This window comes from Prionailurus viverrinus, chromosome B1 (genome assembly GCF_022837055.1).
Source record: "Prionailurus viverrinus isolate Anna chromosome B1, UM_Priviv_1.0, whole genome shotgun sequence".
Lineage (NCBI taxonomy): Eukaryota > Metazoa > Chordata > Mammalia > Carnivora > Felidae > Prionailurus > Prionailurus viverrinus.
The window spans coordinates 73,188,726-73,209,636 of NC_062564.1; the positions used below are offsets into that span (position 1 = coordinate 73,188,726).

The window sequence follows — 20,911 nt, forward strand, 5'->3', positions numbered from 1 at the left end:
TGAAACCATTTAGTATTTGTCTGTCTCAATCTGAATTATTTCACTAATAATGCCCTCAAGGTCCATTCACGATGTTGCAAATGACAGGATTTCCTTCTTTTTTATGGCCGAATAATACTCCATTGTGTATATATACCAACCACATTTTCTTTATCTATTCATCTGTTGACGGACACTTAGATGGTTTCCATGCCATGGCTATTGTAAATAATGCTGCAATGAGCATGGGAGGGTGCATGTATCTCTTTGAGATAGGGATTTCATTTTGGAATATATAGCTAGAAGTAGCATTGCTGGATCATATGGTAGTTCTGGTTTTAATTTGTTGAAGAACCTCCATACTGTTTTCTAGAGTGGCTGCAACAATATACATTCCCACCAACAGTGCACAAGGATTCCCTTTTTTTCTGTATCATTTGTTATCTCCTGTCTTTTTGATAATACCCATTCTAACAGGTGTGGGATAATACCTCATTGTGGTTTTGATTTGTATTTCTCTCATGTTAGTGATATTGAGCCCCTTTTCATGTATTTATTGGCCATTTATATGTCATCTTTGGAAAATGTTTATTCAAGTCCTCTGCCCATTTTTTAATTGCACCGTTTTTTTATTGAGTTGTACAAGTTCCTTATATATTTTGAATATTACCCCCTTATCAGAAATGACTTGCAAATAACTTCCCCCATTCCATAGATTGCCTTCTCATTTTGTTGATCATTTCCTTTCCTGTGCAGAAGCTTGTTAGTTTAATGTAGTCCCACTTACTGATTTTTGCTTTGTTTTAATTTTAAAATGTAAGCCTTGCCTAGTCAAAATTCATTTCCCCCTCCATTTTTAAACATTGGTAGAGAATGAGGAAAAAAGTGGAAATAGAACAGAACTTTTCCCCATGACACTAACATTTCTAGAAAATTTTACTTCTCTTCTTGGAAGCCAAAGGAAGGTTCTTATTTTCTCTCATTTTACCCACTTCACCTCTCTGCGCCTCAATTTCTCCATATGCAAAATGTAGGAATTCAAAGCCTTTCAAATGTAATGTGCCAATGAATGAATGAGCTCATTGCATTAGCAAAACTGAAGCCTTGAGAAGCCTGGTCCTGTGGTCACAGCAGGTCTATTTCACTTGTGAGAGGAGAGCAAGAGCAAGGGAGGAAAGAAATCCTGTAGGCTTGGAGGTAGCATGGCACAGGTCGCCCTGAGACCTGTTCAGAGGGTACTAAGAAAGAAGAGACCGTTTTCTGGGGAAATGGGATCCTGATGTGGGGGAAATGGGACACAGGATGGGTGTGCTGCTTCGGCAGAGCAAACCCAAAATAAACTTTACCAGGTTGCTTTGTTTGGGACTATAACCTAAATCCATCATTTGGCATACACGTAATGGGCAAATATATATGCCCATACTTAACGTCAAGATGTTTTAAAATTTTTGATAAACTTTAAGTAAGTATTATGAGAAAGGGCATATACGCAACAAATGTTTAAAGGTATTCAAAGGCAAAAGGGCTATGAATATGGCTTGACCATTGGCATACACTGCCAAGTTCAGAAGGGTCAAATAATGAATATTATAATTGATGTCAGTGATAAGAAAGTAAGAGGTTCTTACAGCTATACCTGTAAAATATATGTACATATTTTAACTGTAAAAATATGCATATTTACCCATTCCAGGCAGGCCCTGCTTGTGCAATTTCTCTTGAAAAAATTTCTAATGCCTTCTTCTGTTTATGATGTCCTGAAAGTCAAAGGACTACTTCTCCAGGACCCTATTAACAAAGAGTAGAAATTAACAGATGTCTACTGCAAAATATGAAACAAGCCTATATTTGCATACCATGAAAGAAGATATATTTCTGGACCATATAATTATCTCTGATTTGCATGATCACTATAAAGAGTTTATTATTATAGGTTTTCCCAATTATGCCATGCTTGTCCACAAAAATAAACACCTTATTAAACGATAACGCTCTTGGTCCTCCATAAATTATTAATAATAAATTTTATCTTAGGAATATAACTTGACACATGGGAATGATAGCTTGAAAAAATCGCTAAAATTCTATTTGAAAAACCCCTTTACTTTTTTCCATTTTCTATCTCTTTTATTTAATTGAGGCCTATTACTTTCTTCATATGACAGATGATTTTAAATGATATGTGTATCATTGCTATAGTTCAATTCCTCTTAAAGGACATCTACATCATACATGATCTATAGCCATTGGACAGTTTATTATAGAATGAGTCAGTTATCCTAGTTTGAAACGGAGTTATAATACATAAATATATAAATAAACAATGTCTTACTTGAGACTTTTTAAGGATTTAGCAATGATCTTCTCTGAAACGTGTGGTCATCTGAAAGGTCACTAGAAAGGAGTGGAAGTCTAAGGTCTAGTTCTGCCTGTTATTCTAAAGACCTGCTTGTCCTTCATTAAGTCAGTTCATTTCCCCACAACTTAATTTGCCTTTTTAGTCAAATGAAGATCATATCAGCTTCCTAACTACTTCACAGAGCTACTATGATGAAACAATATGGCATCAGATGTGAAACATTTCTTCAAGGACAAATACGAGACATAATTATTTTAATGACCAATAATTAAAGTAAAGTTCTACTTTTCCCATTATGTTTACTATCAATTTCTCTGTCTAAAACCAACTTAATGAATCTGTTTGACAATTTAATTATGTGACTAAATTGAGCTTTATGGATACATCATGAAAAATAGACACATGTACTGTTTTCAAGCAGCCTTTAATACAAAGCACCTTCCAAACAACAGATTAAAAGTTGGCTTTCAGATAGCAGCTACGCTGTGGTAAGCATAGCATCATGTATAGAGAAGGTGAATCACCATTTGCACACCTGAAACTAACATAACATTGTGTGTGGCCCATGCTCAAAAAAAATTAATAAAAACAAATCAATTAATTAAAAATGTTTAAAGTTGGCTTTCACAATAACCTTTCATATTAAGTTCTACATTCACTAATTCTAATTCAGTGAATTATGCATGTCAGTTAAACCACCTAGCCACTCATAGAGCACATATTCCTAGGTAGTGAAATAACTACATTCTGACACCTGCTTCCTGCTTCTGGGTTTTATCAGGCACCTAAAATTTCCCATATAATTCTCAATAGTCCCTAAGTTTAAATCCCGACCTTACCACATGCTAGTCTACAAAATAAAACACAGGAGTTCCTGGCATTTGGGGAGTGGAGTGGGGCTTCATAAAATGAAATGAATAACAGACTGCAAAAATTATGCAACTAAGAATTCTCTAAAAATTTTGTCAAAATAAAATATTTGGCCAATATCTTGTTGAGCTTTCTATTTTGTACAAAAGAGAAAATTCCTAAATAGAGAAGAGTGTCAATAAAGATTGTAACACAGACAATTGAACCATACTATTTTAACATATCTGGGATTATAAGGAACAATATTATTTTCCTTTTTTAAAATATAATAAATTATCTTTTTATGGCATTCAAGCCTTAATAATTCAGTTACAGAAGCTTTAGATCTTTTCCATTGATTCTACACTAAAATGAAACTCTTGCTCCTAGAGGTTAAAAGTGCAGAAGCTAGAACTGGACTGCAGGGAGTTCAAAATCTGGCCCTGCCCCTCATTAGCCGTTTGACCTGAGACAAATTATTCAATCTCTCTGCGTCTGTTTTCTCATTTATAAAATAGAAATACTAACAGATCTACCTAAAAGTGTTGTTGTGAGGGCTAAATGAAAATACAAGTAGGGGCGCCTGGGTGGCTCGATGGGTTAAGCATCATACTCTTGATTTCGGGTCACGTCATGATTTCACGGTCATTAGATCGAGTTCCATGCTCAGTGTGGAGCCTGCTTGGGATTCTCTTTCCCTCTCTCTCTGCTGCTCCTTCACTCGTGCTTGCTCTCTCCCTCTCAGAATAAATAGATAAACTTTAAAAAAAGAAAAAAATACAAGTAGAACACTTGGAACAGTGCCTGCCACGCACTACCCTCTCAATTAGTGTTACTGTGATTTTGTTTTTGTAATTGATGTTTCCCATATACTTTCCCATCTTTGATTAATACTTCTTAAGTGACAGAAGTCACTACACACCAAGATATCTACAAATAATCTAGAATAATAATATGGTCAAACCTTTGTGAATAAGACTGTCAGAGTTAAAAAGTCCTAAAAAAATTATTCAAAAGGGTTAGACTTGTAATTAGAAAGTTTATATAAGACACACCTATAATAATGTTGCTTGGAATAAATATATGGAGAGGGAAAGAAAGTTCCTAGGCAAGGTCAACTTAATTATCCATAATTTAATGAGACATTGACCATACTTCATTTTGTTTAATTTGGTCAATTACATTTTAAAAACTAATCTTGGTGCCTGGATGGCTCAGTCAGTTAAGCCTCTGACTTTGGCTCAGGTCATGATCTCATGGTTCGTGGGTTCGAGTCCCGCATCTGGTGAGCTTGAGCCCTGCCTCTCTCTGTCTGTCTGTCTCTCTCTCTCTGTCTCTCTCTTTCTCCCTTCCTCTCTCTTCCTGTCACTCCTTCACACCCTCTCTCTCTCAAAAAAAAAAAAAAATTTCAAAATGCCTTGTATTAGATTAATGCAATTGATTTTTAATGGGTGCTCACAATAGATTTTGACATACTTTATATGTTGAATGCTTTCAGTATAAGCAAAAAACAATTCTGAATCTCTGATTCCTTTTCCAGGGAATAGCTAGAAATTTTCCAGCAAGAATGGAAGGAACATCATTTGTTTTTACTGCTAAGGAACAACATGTACTAACTAGCCAGAAGTTAAAAATTTAAATATTCATAGCTTTCTAAAAACTTTTTAAGAAAACCATATATGTGGCACCCAGAGAGCCTAACCATAACAGCTACACCATTAACGGTATAATGAGAAAGGAAATGAATAAAGTTTTGCCATAGGCATACAGAAATTTCAAATTGAATTAACGAGCGTGTTATAGAACAATCGATTAAAAACAATACACACTATAAAACAGAAGTAACCCAAAATTCATAGCCCATTAAAACTTAGCTAGGTTGGTCTTTATAATAAATACTTTCATACATAAGTGATTAAGAATATGCAAAACCAATTCTTTTACACTGGAATAGAAATCCTGTATTTTACTTACTCCATTTAAATTTGTTTCAGTTTATGTTCCATATGTTTCTTCATATCCTAAAATTTGAAGACGAACCCCACTCTAATTTTCCACACCAGCGTCTTCAAACATGAGTTCTGCAGCAAAGGATATGATAAAAATAAGCACGCGAGATTAAGAGGTGCAAACGTCCAGGTATAAACTAAATAAGTCATGGAGATGAAAGTACAGCATGGGGAACAGAGGCAAAAATACCGCAATAATGCTGTACCATGACTACACTGAGGGTGCCGAACACTGAGTAACGTGCAGAATTGTTGCATCACTACGATGCACACCTGCAACTAATGTAACATTGTCAACTATACTTCAGTAATTATAAATAAATAAATAAATAAATAAATAAATAAATAAATAAATAAATAAATAAATAAATAAAGTGAAAACAAGCATTACCAGATTCCAGCCAAATATTGTTTCTGGTGGGACCGTCTGAGCCTGCCGATAGCGAGCTGGCTCCACGATAAAAAAGGGAGGTTGGCACATGCTCAAGGACCAAATGAGATTTTTTTTTTTCCTCTTAAAATCAGAATCATTAAAAGAGAAGGAAAAGAAAAAAGTATTCATGAATTTACAGTGGATCCATTCCAACATTCCCTTAGTTTTCGTTCTTGATCAAGGTCACCCATTTTTGGATGTCAACAACAATTACAGCTAAAGCCCTAGGGCAATCTGGGGCCTTTAAGTCTATCAAGTCACTCTTGAATATAGCCTTAGCTTCAAACCACAACATTTGATATGTTAATAGCCTCAATGTCTTTTATTTTCTAAACAGTCTAATGTTGAAGATTTTCTCCTTGATACAATAATTACATGTGCAAATACTTTTTTTTTTAAAAGTTTATGTATTTATTTTGAAAGACAGGGAGAACACACGTGTGAGCACAAACAGGGGAGGGACAGAGAAGGAGAGACAGAATCCCAAGCGCAGGGCCTGATGCCGGGCTCAAACTCACGAACCCGAGAGATCATGACCTGAGCCAAAGCACTTAACTGACTGCACCACTCTGGCACCACAGGGTACAAGTACTTTTGACATTTCTTAGAGACTAGAGTTTTGGGGTTTGGTTGTTTTTGAAAGTTTTGTTATTAATTTGGTGTATTGAACATATGATCAAAGAATGTGGTCTATAAAATTGCTACTTTCTGAAACAGATTAAGGTAGCTTTGAGGATGCTTAAAAACAAGGTACATACTTGTCTTGTGTGGGGGAGAATGTTCTATCTGTAGCTTTTAATTCAACTTTTGTATTATCCCAATATTCTGTGTTCTTTTTAATCATTTATTTAATAATAAATAATAAATAAAAATAAATAATCATTATTATTTAACTCAATAAATATGAAGATGTTAAAATCTTCCATGGCAATTGTATTTCTCTTTATCTTTACTTGTATTTCTCTTTCTCTTTACGTATCTAAAGAGACGTAAATGTCTTAATGCTTTGTTATTTAGCACATGAAAGGGCATGACCACATTATCTTCATTGTGAATGATACATTTTATGCCATTTGAATCCTACCTTACTGTCAATATCATTTCCCTCTTATGTTTTCCCTTCTCATTCTCCCCTACCTTCTCCTTGTCCTTCTTTTTCTTATTCCTTGCTTACTGATTCTTCCAACTTTCTTGCATTGTTTGGTTTCACTGTGCATCATAACACTTAGTTGAACTTTTGATTTTAATCTATTCTAAGAGACTTTATCTTTCAATTGAGCAGTCTACGGCATTTACATTTATTTGCACAACTGTGATTTTAACTTAACTTTTAAAATACTGTTTTACACTTCCCGTTTTAACGTTTGCTTTATTTTCTGATTTTTGGAATAGTCATTCATTCATTCAACAATATTTACTGAATAATATGTGCCAGATATTGTGACATATAACTGTGTTTTCATGCCTTTTATCTTATGTAGGTGCCTAAGTAGGCACCCATCATTCAGGTTGCCTTGTTCAAACATCACTTAATAAAACCTTCCTTGGGGCACCTGAGTGGCTCAGTCGGTGAAGCATCTGGGTCTTGGCTCTTCACTTCAGCTCAGGTCATAATCTCACAGTTCGTGAGTTCAAGCCCTACGTTGTGCTCTGCGCTTGCAGTGAGGAGCCTGCTTGGGATTCTCTCTCTCTGCCCTTCCCCGACTGGTGTGCTCTGTCTCTCTCTCTCAAAATAAATAAATAAACTTTAGGGGCGCCTGGGTGGCTCAGTCAGTTAAGCGTCCGGCTTCAGCTCAGGTCATGATCTTGTGGTCCGTGAGTGCAAGCCCCACGTCAGGCTCTGTGCTGACCGCTCAGAGCCTGGAGCCTGTTTCCGATTCTGTGTCTCCCTCTCTCTCTGACCCTCCCCCCGTTCATGCTCTGTCTCTCTCTGTCTCAAAAATAAATAAACGTTAAAAAAAATTAAAATATATAAATAAATAAATAAACTTTAAAAAAATAAAAAAATAAAATAAAACCTTCCTTAACTACTAAATTGAAATTATGCTTCTTTGTTATTCTTTTTCATAATACCCTTTAATATTTCTTCAAAGTACTTTTCAATTCTTTATTTGTGGGTTATTAGTTTAATGTCTATCCATATTACTAAACACCATGAGGATAGCTGCCTTGTCTGTCCTGCTCACAGCTATATACCCAGGGCCCAGAAGTCACGGCTATGTAGTAAGGGACTCAAATGTTGAAAGAGACAACTAGTTAGTTAATTAATTATATAGATAGCCTTAAAAATGCAGATTGTAATTATCTTAAATTTTAATTAAAAAACACTTTAATTCGAGAGAAAGAGTGAGTGGGGGAGAGGGGCAGGAGAAGAGAGACAGAGAGAGAGAGAGAGAGAGACAGAGAGAGAGAGAGACAGAGAGAGAGAGAATCTCAAGCAGGCTCCATGCTCAGCACTGAGGCCAACATGGGGCTCAATCCCATGACCCTGGGATCAGGACCTGAGCTAAAATCAAGAGTCAGATGCTTAGCTGACTAAGCCACCCATGCACCCAAATCTTTAATTTAAAAACACTCTAACTCTCTGCTAAGGGATCACAGGTTATTTTCACTCAGTTTCCTGTTTATGTTGTTTTTTACTATTAAATGTTTTTGATCACCACTATTGATAAAAATGAAATAATTTGGGGGTACTTACATGGTAGGAAGCATCACTAGTGTAAATAACATGTAAATGATTTGGTTCTAGCATCAAAAATTTTATAAAAATTGTTAAATAATTAAGTTTGGCTACAAAATTATAATATTTCTTTATTTGGATATGTTTAAAGAGAAATTTCTAGGACAAATGAAGTTTCCTCCAGAGACAAAAACAGGCGGATGTACCATTTGACCTGTCAAAGGGTCTGTTGCTTTGATTCTATCACCTGTTATCTTTCTAAACATCATCTCTAGGTTAAGAGAAAGAAGCTAACATCCATAAAACTTTACTAAAACTTGCTTATCTGAGCATACTAAACTACAAAACTGCTGGGACAGGTCACTCTCCACTTAATACATAACGTGATGAGTGAATGTATAGATACATTAGGGGAAAATGTTAACTCATTATAATAACGATCCTTGTGAAATAATCTGATCGCTAATGTGCTTTAAAATAGACTGGAAAACCCATCATTTTGTTTCACGTGCAAACCTTTTCAAAAAACTTTCAGCTGTTCTCCTTCCCTTTTTAGTTGCTTTTTGGACCTTCCATTGTGCAGACAGCACTTGCTCTGAAATCATCATGGTAACAAGCACTTGCCTACCTGCTAACTTAGGTTATAAATATAAACAATGATATTAATCTATGCCAACAATAATATGCCCTAGAATGGATCACATAACTATTATCAGAAACAACTGTATCTATTCTGAGTGCATACATAAATAAGGTTATCTTTTCTAATATGAAATAATGACCTTCATAGAAGTCAAGTGAAAGCTTTAATAAATTAGGGGGGGTATAAGATTACATTTCTGAATTTAGAGAAATATTTTGGGGGCTTTAAAGTTTATTTCTGTTAAGCGTCCAATCAAGCTTTTTCTTCTACATGGACAGAGACTTTGGAAATACTCTACTGGAAACAATCTAAATGTCAAACAAGAAAGGAATATTTAAATACACTACAATAGGGACACCTGGATGGCTCAGTTGGTTAAGCATCTGACTTAGGCCCAGGTCATGATCTCATAGCTCACGGGTTTGAGTCCTGTATTGGGCTCTCGGCCGACAGCCTGGAGCCTGGAGCCTGCTTTGGATTCTGTGTCTCCCTCTCTCTCTGCCCCTCCCTCCTCACTCTGTCTCTCAAAAATAAATAATAAACGTTAAAAAAAGTAAAAATAAATATACAATATGATACACGCAGATAATGGAATGCTATAGAGCACTTTTGAAATAATGTAAGAAAGTAAATAAAAAAAACGGTAAAAAGTAAAATTAATTATGATGAAATGCTCCTAATGTTATATTTAAAAAAGAGGCAAAAACGGTATACAATATAATCTGTGTTCAAGTTTGCATGTGACTGCCACTCCTTTTTATGTCAGTTTGAATTACATTTCTGTCACTTGCAATAAAAAAAATCCCAAATAGTACACATGTAGATTATTAATTAAAAAATTAATGTAAAAACTATATTAAACAGTTTGGTTTTTTTAAGCTGACACTTTGTATTTTTCTTTTTTTCTTTTTTTTTTAAGTAGGCCCAGCATGGAACCCAACGCGGGGCTTGAACTCACACCCTGAGATCAAGACCTGAGCTGAGAGATCATGAGTCAGACACTCAACTGACTGGGCCATCCGGGTGCCCCCAAATTTGACACTTTTATTTTTAGAGGTTGCATCAGTTTGTAGCTTTCAGAGTTTATTTTAAAGCAAGAAGATAAAAAAGCATGTATGCCTAAATTTTATGTTTTCTGTCATGGACATATCACAGTTTTGGACATACCATATCAAAAAATGAAACATTATTTTTAATATACAGATATATATTCTCTATATTGATACTTCAATACCTACTCCACAGTCCTTCTCTATGATGTTTTATAATTGTGGTGCCACCATACACAACTATCTTTGTACAGATAATGATTACCCTAAATCTAAGGAATTGCAATATTATAAATGTAAGTTTTAGAGTTTACATATACCAATTAGTCTTAACTAATATCAAGAAATCAAAGATAGTTGTGGGCTTATCTCTCTACCATGTTTTCTGCCTACTTTCTACAGGAAATCACAACTTTGTCCCTAACTAAATCACCCTATCATACAGAGGGAAATTTATGTGCTTTCCACCTGACCTCTAAACAAATAACAAAATAACACAAGAGAAAAGACCTTATATAGTTGACCCTTGAACAACACAGGGGTTAGGAGCACTGATTCCCTATGCAATCAAAAATCCATGTATAATTTTTGACTCCCCCCAAAATAAACTATTAATAGCCTACTGAAGCCTTACTAACAAAATAATCAATTCCACATATTTTGTATGTTATAGGTGTTATATACTGTATTCTTACAATAAAGAAAGCTAAAGAAAATATCATTAAGAATATGATAAGCAATAGAAAATATACAGTACTGTACTATATTCATCGGAAAAAATCCATGTGTAAGTGGACCAGTGCAGTTCAAACCCATGTTGTTGAAGGATCAGCTGTAAAAGAAAGAAGGAAGAGACCTTTGCTCCTTGAACCTACACTGCTCCACCTTCAATACCTAAACACTGGAGAGAAAAACAGGATCACTTATTTTAATATGAAAACTGTTCATTACTTTTCATTAAAAGCTGTTTTTAATAAATGAGCTAAAAAGTTAAAGAAAGGAATGTATTACAAATTCCCTTAAAATGAGTAACAACTTACTTTAACTTGCTATCCATGTAAAAAAAATGGTTTTTAATGTTTATTTATTTTTGAGAGAGAGAGAGAGAGAGAGACAGAATGTGAGTGGGGTAAGGGGCAGAGACAGAGGGAGACACAGAATCCAAAGCAGGGTCCAGGCTATGAGCTGTCAGCCCAGATCTCGATGCGGGGCTCGAAATCACAAGCTGTGAGATCATAACCTGGGCTGAAGTCAGATGTTTAACAAACTGACCCACCCAGGTGCCCCTAACTTGCTATCCATTTAAACTATGTCACTGACAAGATCACAACAGGTCCTTCAAGCTTCTGAGTACATCCTTGTGAAATGGAAAGATCTTTATTTTCCTCACCAATGATACTGTTGTTGCTAAGTGAAGTGTCAGGAAAGAGGGACTAATTACAGCTTAATACAGTTCACATTCTGATCTTATAAATGCAATTGTGCGCTACTTTATACATGTCTATGTCCATTAAGTATAATCTCTCTCTGAACTAAACTACATCTAAAACATTATTCAGGATAAATAAATTATGGTCTGAGAATAAAGTGGGCGTTAATAAGAATTGATTCTAAGCAAGGAGATGCATATCAGTGGATAAATAATATAAATGCCTGCATTATTTGGTAAATGTAATAGATGTATAGTTTTTTTGCAAACAATAGGAAATTTTCAAGAGAAGCAACAGTCTCAGTTACTATCTTTATATCACTGAGAGCAGTCTGAAAGTTTTATACCTAACTTATTTAGCAATATTATGCAACAAATACAAAGAAATAAACTCTTTAAATTCTCAAAACAAAGATTATAGAAGTATTACAGCATAATCACACTTTTATCTTTAGCATTCATTTGACCAAACAAAATATTTTGTTCTTGGGACCACAAACTTGTTGCCCGAGAAAGGACTTGAAAGTCTTGGAGACCCGGATTTAATTCCCCAGTTTAGCTGTGTCTTCTCAGGCAAGTTACGCAACCTCTCTGTCTCCCTTTCCTGTTGTGCAAAATGAATAAGATAACTACTTAGGGAAGAGAGTTGCTAAGATTAAATACCTCCAAGAAGCCTATCTCATACCATAGCAGTTATAAACAATAGCTAGTGCTCCCTTAATTTTCCTCTTCTTTTCCCAAATAACCGTTCAAAAACTATGTGTATTTTGAACTGAATTTCCAGCTACAAACCATTCAAAGTGAAAGACATTATAGCTGATTCATATTCTAAAATCTGAAATAGATCCTTCAAAGTCCCTCATATCTAAATGATTTGAAGCAGTATTATTTCAATAAGTTCAATAAAGTTCTCTCACAATTTGTTATATTTTATGACCCTCTTAGCCTCATCTTTAAACACATATACAAGTGCTGGTTTAAAATCAAGATCCTGGTCAGGGCACCTGGATGGCTCAGTCAGTTAAGCCTCCGACTTCAGCTCAGGTCATGATCTCACAGTTCGTGGATTTGAGCCCCACGTTGGGCTCTGTACTGACAGCTCAGAGCCTGGAGTCTGCTTCCAATTCTGTGTCTCCCTCTCTGTCCCTTCCCCACTCGTGCTCTGTCTCTGTCTCTCAAAAATAAATAAATGTTAAAAAAATTTTTTTTAAATCAAGATGCTGGTCAAACAGAACTATAACTGAACCTCTTAATTCATGCATATAATGTAAGTAAACAGCATGCAGTACAATAAAGTCAGCAAAGTAAACACTGGAAAGAGATAGTCGGCCTTGTTGTCTCTGTTAAACATGTCCAAGCACTGCATCTAAAAATATTTGAAAAATCTGCCTATTTTCCATCTGTTATATTTCTCAGAGGATAACTGAAAGTTCATGTGAAAGTTCACTGCAAGTTCAAATATGTCATATCAGGTCATTTGCAGGGTAAAGGTTCACTGGGAGTTTATTATTATTATTTTAAAGATTGAAGTGGAAAAAGAATATGTATACTAATTGAAGCTATTTTATATTGCATTATGACCACTGCATGTTTAAGTATCATAAATAAAAAGTATAAATTTTAAAAGGCCATGTGCAGTGCTTAATGGCAACAGCAACCATTATAAGGAAGGTGTCTAAGATAGTATCCTTGGAACTATTCTTAGAGAAGAAGCTGTAGATCAGTTTTGGTTGTTCTAGGTATAATAGTTGCTATATTTATATTGTATTGAATACTTTGTTTAAACAATATATTTAAAAACAGTATATAGAGACAAAAAAGAGAGAAATATCGAAATAATAAATAAATATAATCTTACTATTTACCTGAATAGGGATGATTTTGAATTTGTAATTGCTTTTCAGGCTGTTTACAGCAAAAGCAGGAAGCCAAGAGAAATATGTTTCATTTGGAACAAACTGACTAAAGCATTGACAACATCGAAATCAAATAGACATTAACCAATATTATCTGAATTGCTGAAGCAAAAATTGCTTTTTGATAAAACCTTCATATTTAAAAAAATACTTAGAAAATAATTTTCAGAGAAAGTCACAATGAACATATATATGTGTTCAAATATATACATATATATATATATGTATATATATAATAATTTAGGACATAACTTTTGGGTTCACCAATTAAAAAATGTTTCTTTCTCTAAAGCACTGGTACATGTTAAGAGTTCAGCAAAGGATTCCAAATATATTGAGTAAAGGCACATTCCATGCTTTCTCAATTTCTCCTGTCAAATGTATGTCCTCAGCTTCACAATATAACTTTCAGGCCATAATTTGCTTCTTAAAATGAAAAGCATATTTGTTTCTCTCCAGCATGTCCATATTTTCTTCATGACGTATTGCCAATTGGTTTTAATGGACCACAGCATTCAGCCATAGCATTAAAATACAGTGTTTTTAATTTCATTAATGTATGTATATATTTATTTTATTTAGCTGTTAAAGGGAAGATAATTCTGAGTAAGACGGAAAGATGAGGAAATGGTTGAGAAATGACTGTAATAGTGGCCGAGGCAGGTCACTGACTTCCTTGACTACTTTCTCTGACTGTCTGGCACTCTCTAATCACAGCTTCCCACCTTACAAGTTGTTTTCTTCCTCCCACACTCTCTGGATTTGATGGGTAAGAATTTGAACTATACTCTCTCCACGATCCTCAACTTTCCCCTTGTCCTTGCATTCCCTAGATGCCCTGATTGTCCCAGTACTGTTCTCTTCACACTCAAAGGCACCTCATCCATTCCCATGACTTCAACCATCACCTCTCTTGGACTGTCAAGAAAATCTTCGCCTTTTCCTCACAACCCCCAAGCTACTTCCAATTGCTGATATGTTCCATACACACCAAAAACTAAGTAAAATCCTGCTTCTTCCTGTTACTACCATTATTGCTATTATTACTGCCACGCCATCACTGCTACTGCTGCCTCACTACTATTAATACTACCATTATCACTCTTTCTCCTGGGTACCATTTACTTAGACATTTACCATGTGTCAGACACTGGATTCAGCCCTGACCAAGAGCAACCTATTTATAGTAATCTCTACAACAATCCTATGGGTAGGTATTATTACCCTTATTTTATACTCATGGAACTCAACAAGACTCAGGACTACACCACCTTAAGTGAGAGGTGCAACACACGTTCAGATAAAATAGGTTCAGATAGGTGCTTCTATTCTTGTGTTAACGCAACTTATCTTTTATTACTCTCCAAATATTTGGTGAACATCGAAGTGTAAGACAATAAGATAATGAACATTTTATTGAAAAGTTACTATTCATTTTTGGTACTGTTTTTGTTTTTTTTTTTTTTTAATTTTTTTTTTTCAACGTTTATTTATTTTTTTGGGGACAGAGAGAGACAGAGCATGAACGGGGGAGGGGGAGGGGCAGAGAGAGAGGGAGACACAGAATCGGAAACAGGCTCCAGGCCCTGAGCCATCCGCCCAGAGCCCGACGCGGGGCTCGAACTCACGGACCGCGAGATCGTGACCTGGCTGAAGTCGGACGCTCAACCGACTGCGCCACCCAGGCGCCCCATGTACTGTTTTAAGTGCTTTATTCACTCACCTTCCATGATAATCCATTCAGAGTAGATATTACCATTTTCCTTACTCTGCAGATGAGTGACATTGAGGAACATAAAGGTTGAGTAACTTGTCCCATCTCACAGAGCTAATAAGTGGTAGAACCAGGATTCTAGGCAATATCTCTAAAGTTCATGCTTTCTCATTGTTATTCTGGGCTGAATGGTGCATCTGATAAATCTGTAGGAATGCAAAGATCCACGCCCTCAGAGAGTTTATAATTTAGTTGAAAAGATAAAACCAAGATGATAAAATCTAAGAAGTCAGATTTCTTGTACTTCGACTATTTGTTTTACAGTTGCAAAGCTGTTACATTGGAAACAAGAGGCATGGAGACCAGCTAATGGTCTTGAGAATCTACATAGCCTTCAGAATCCACATAAGATTCTACAATAGCCTTTAGAAGCTAGATAAGAAAACTGGAAAATTTGGATGAATATAAAAGGAAGAAAATGAAGGATATTATGGAGTAAAAATTGACCTTACTGATGATTGATGAGATAAGGGAGAGCATGGAAGAGACCTGAGTTTAGGTCAGTAAGAGACTGACCACATCACCATCAGAAATGTGTAAGTCTCTAATAGAAGCTAATGAATTTGAGGCAAAAATACAATTATAAACAAACAAAAACTATCAGATAAGTCATCTGTTACCAAGTAGGGGCAAACACTGGCCCTGCAAATGATCATTCTCAGAGATAAAATACAGACAAATATGAGTAAAGGGCTAAGGACACATTTCCCATTGTTGCCGTAACCCTCATGTATTTATTGCTTCCTACTAATCTGGTACCATATGACAGCCAAAGAGGAGGAGAAGAGTGGTAGCACCTGCTTGGCTCTGGACAAGGATCAGAGAAAGAATGAGAGACAAGACTGGAAAGACCACTGTCTAGATTGGGGTCTGGAATGTCATGTATAGATCCCTAATTGTTACTAGAGGCAAAGGCCTATGTATTGTAAGTTTCACATTGGTAAGATGGCTCTTGTTGCAGGAGCTTCTTAGAGTTGGGACCAAGAACCTTCTCACAGCAGAGCCCTGGATGGAATAGGGTATAGCCCTGGATGAATACTGGTATTTCAAGGTTCCAGTGTATATTTAGATATATATTTATACAAGGTTCCAGTAATACATATTTAGTATATTTTGTCCTTAAACAGAGAGACTCTATTTTAGGCACTATATTATTTCCCTAGGGGTATTGTAACAAAGTACCAAACTCTGGGTGTCTTAAAGCAACAGAAATGTACTATCTCAGTTCTGGAGGCTATTAGTTTGAAATCAAGGTGTAGACAAGCAGGGCCATGTTCTCTTTGACAGCTCTAGGGAAAAATCCTTCCTTTCCTTTCTAAGCTTCTGGTGGTTTGTCAACAATCTTTGGTGTTACTTTGTTTATAGATGCATCACTCCAGTCCTGTCTTTACATGTTGTTCTCTCTGTGTGTCTTCACATTGTCTTCCCTCTGTGTGTGTCTTTTTCTTTGTCCAAATTTCTTTTTTTTTTTTTTTTTTTTTATCAGAACACCAATCCTATTGGATTGAGGCCTATTGTAATGATCTCATTTTGACTTGACTATCTTTGTAAAGACCCTCTCTCCAAATAAGGTAACATTCTAAGGTCCTGGGAGTTAGAATTTGAACATATCTTTGGGGGACACAATTCAACTCATTAACAGGTACAAAGGTCAGCTTAATAATAAACCAGAGACCATAATAATAGTAATATAAAATATTGTATATTATCTCAGGGAAATATGATTTTTAAGGTGCCAAAAAGAATTCTCTTGAAACTTAGCTCTGGATCCTAATAAGATAATGATGGCTAGGATATATAGTTTGTGTATCACAATATGAAAACAATATATAATGCAAATAAACAATATAAATTAAGAAAATAATGAAATACAATTTAATAAACACATAATAAAATTTCTAAAATGTAAATGCTATATAAACTTTATATATATGTGTGTTGATAACCTACCAGTCTGGCATCCAATCCCAACTTATGAATTTTCCACCAATACTCTGAGCATCACATTCAGTGAGGTGTCCTGCAAGGCTGCAAAACAAAAGAAAATGACACTAATATGGTAAGCAAAATTTTCAATACCTTCCCAAATATAAAAATCAAGCCTTATTTTTCAGAAGTATTGTCATAAAATTGGGAAAAAACTTGGTTACTTTACATGGGTGCCACTTTGGTTTTGTTTGTTTTAATAAAATAATCTAATGATGCAGAAAGGCTAGCTTGGGATAATAGAAAAAATACTGGTCTAAGAATCATGGGAACCTAAGCCAAGTGATAGACTTTGAACAAAATGGGGCTAATGCATTAACCAGTGTGGTTATGATAATTAATTGAGATAAAAATATGTGAAAGCCATGAAAATTGCAAAGTGCTTCAAAATTTAAGTTATTATCAGACTTGAAATGTGACATGAAGTTGTCATTATGTTATTTATAGGATAGGAGGCAAAATTTATAAGATATTACTATTTGACATGTTAATGGACTAAAACTTATCAATAAATCTATTATTAAAACTCATTCTCCTAAAGTGTGGAAGATCTTAAGCTCTTTACAAAGTGAAGAGCTTTAGGGGCGCCTGGGTGGCTCAGTCGGTTAAGCGTCCGACTTCGGCTCAGGTCATGATCTCGCGGTCTGTGAGTTCGAGCCCCGCGTCGGGCTCTGTGCTGACAGCTCAGAGCCTGGAGCCCATTTCAGATTCTGTGTCTCCCTCTCTCTCTGCCCCTCCCCTGTTCATGCTCTGTCTCTCTCTGTCTCAAAAATAAATAAACGTTAAAAAAAAATTAAAAAAAAAAAAAAACAAAGTGAAGAGCTTTAATCAGCATGGGATAATAAAATACTTCTGAGTTTTAGTTGTTTGTCTTGTGTGAATCCAGCTTGTGTGAATACTTACTCTGTAACTTTGGGCAAGTTATATAATCCTATTGTATGTAAATTTCCTCATCTTTCAAATGGGGACAACAACATCTGTCTAATAAATTAATTGTGAGTATAAAAAATAATTTTGTGAAGTGCCTCTCACATAGTAGGCACTCAAGAAATGATTGTAACTTTGTTTCATAAAATTTCTTGAATCTTTGTATGAGACATATTTCTTCAGCTTTTTAACTCCACAGTATTAAAGAAATGCAATTATGTTCAGTTTAAAATGTGTTGAAGATGACCTACCAGATATATTTTAATTTATAAAAAGCTTAAGTTTAGTAAATTTTACTATAATGTAATTAAAGGAATAAAATTACAACTAGCATTATTAGACTTACTTTCCAGGTGTTAACAAGTCAAAGCCATTGCTTTTCTAACCAAACTATGAGGGAAAAAACCCTACAAAAATTAATTATTTAATGTATAATGTATCCATTTACAGGTAGAATCTTTAAATAGTATGTGTTCGAGATAAAGTAATTAATTCCCTACTTAATCTATAAAGTACACTTCAAGATTATTGCATAGACTTAAATAAAAAATTATACAAAGAAACTAACAAAAACCTCTCGTAAAAACTTGAAGTAGATATTTTGCTCTGGACAAGATGGAATGACCTGGGCCAAATTTATACTACTGCCTGAAACAACCAAAAAACCAGAAAAAAAAAAAAAAGAAATAATAGTGTTCAAGACAGTGGACATCAGTCAACAAAGAACAGTGATTCCCTAAGATATATAAAACAAATGAGATGAGTCTATGACTGAGTTTCCAGGCTACACGCTGGGAGGGGAAAGCCAAGGGGAGCCCAGCAGGTACCCCGAGTTGAGAAGCTGAGTCTAGGGAGACAAAGCTGACTAGAGATCACAGGGCAGGTGCCCTCTTTCTTGTGTTCTCTCTCTATCTCTCAAAAATAAATAAACATTTAAAAAAAGAAAAAGAAAAACTTTAATCTCAAACAAGGCAGAAAAGAGAAAAGGGGGAACCAAGAGTTAGATGAGACAAATAGGTAAGAAATAACAAGATGGTGAATTCGGATTTTATAAAAAAGCAAGATTCAAAAGAAAAGGTACCAATGGCTTCCTTAGCATCAGACAGGGTAAAATTCACAGCAAAAAACATCACCAGGAATGAAAAGGTCATTTCATAATGATACAGAAGTCATTTTACCAGAAAGACATAATAATTAATTATGTAAATGTAATTGTCATTAACAGAAGCTCACTAGAGAACTAATTAAGAAGGAAGGGAAGTAATGCCCCCCAGGTGCATTCAGAATGGTTGAGAGAAGAAACAGGGGTAAATGGTAGAGTATACTTTATAAAAGTTCTCTGCCCCTAAAATTTTTCTGGTGTAGGCGAGCAAAGAAACGGGCTATTGAGGATCCCTCATATAAAATATAAAAGCTAAAATTTCAGTTAGACACAAGATCAGAAAATAAACCCAATTCTGTAAATTGTATTTCACTCTCTTATTTCACATACAATAAGACACAAACACATACGCGCATTTAGAAAATTAGTTTACATTAAAAAATGCAAAACAGGATTAAAAAAAAATTTTTTTTTAACATCTATTTATTATTGAGAGACAGAGAGAGACAGACCGTGAGCAGGTGAGGGGCAGAGAGAGAGGAAGACAAACAGAATCCGAAGCAGGCTCTAGGCTCTGATTGCCAGCACAGAGCCCGATCCGGGGCTTGAACTCACAAACCAAGACATCATGACCTGAGCCCAAGTCGGACGCTTAACCGACTGAGCTATCCAGGCGCCCCAAAAAAATGTAAAACAGGATTTTTAAGAACCTAAATATTATGTGTTTATAAATATTCATAAACATTTATATATGTATGTGTGTGTATGTGTATATACACTATGTTCAATAATTTGATTTTTGGTTTTTTAAAAAGGAAATCACCTGGGGGCTTCCTGGGTGGCTCAGTTGGTTAAGCACCTGACTTCAGCTCGGGTCATGATCTCGCAGTTTGTGGGTTCAAGCCCCGCATAGGGCTCTGTGCTGACAGCTCAGAACCAGGAGCTTGCTTTGGATTCTGTGTCTCCCTCTCTCTCTGCCCCTCCCCTGCTCATGCTGTCTCTCTCTCAAAAATAAACCAACATTAAAAAAACAAAAACAAAAACAACGGAAATCACCTGTCAGGCTCTGTGGTTATGAAGGTATGTATAATATTTAGGTTCTTAAATAAAAATGCTGTCCTGTGTGTGTGTGTGTGTGTGTGTGTGTGTGTGTGTTTTCAAGGTTATTTATTTTAGAGAGACAGAGCAGGAGTAGGGCAGGGTCAGAGAGAGAAGGAGACACAGAATCTGAAGCAGGCTCCAGGCTCTGAGCTGTCAGTACAGAGCCTGACACAGGGCTCGAACTCACAAACTGCGAGATCATGACCCGAGCCAAAGTCGGACTCTTAACAGACTGAGCCACCCCAGCGCCCCTGTCTTGTGTTTTTTAATGTAAACTAATTTTTAAAATATCAAATTAAACCTAATTATAATTCACTAAAAAAACAGATCAACAGAGAAAAAACTTCTAACATATCATAATTTAATAGAAATGTATTAGTGCCACCCTGTGGCAAACTTCACACCTTATAAAATTTTATACAGGCTACATTTCTTGGCTTTAGCTGTCTTCATTTAAAAAAAAAATCAGTTTTTAACCTGCAAATATTCCTCTGAATCCCTTATTGTAAGAGTACTTCTCTGAAAACAATTTTGATGTCTTTTGTATTTAGGATCCCAATAACTGCTCGTGGCAGGTGCTCCATAAATGTTTACTCTAATGAGATGAACGTGCTTATGATTCATTAATACTTAAAACTAGAATTTATCTTAGTTACCAAGAAAATGAACAAATGT

The 20,911-nt window shown here is 35.4% G+C and overlaps 1 protein-coding gene across 1 annotated transcript in view; it reads right to left on the reverse strand.

Annotated features, from left to right (window-relative positions):
- Window positions 1–20,911, reverse strand: part of LRAT (lecithin retinol acyltransferase) — a 118,263-nt gene that overhangs the window by 80,290 nt on the left and 17,062 nt on the right. The window contains exons 5-8 of the transcript XR_007151531.1: window positions 17,071–17,148; window positions 15,070–15,266; window positions 5,162–5,268; window positions 1,664–1,767 (exon numbers count right to left, since the gene is read on the reverse strand). The gene's annotated coding sequence lies outside the window, so the exon portion shown is untranslated. The remainder of the gene's footprint in view (window positions 1–1,663; window positions 1,768–5,161; window positions 5,269–15,069; window positions 15,267–17,070; window positions 17,149–20,911) is intronic.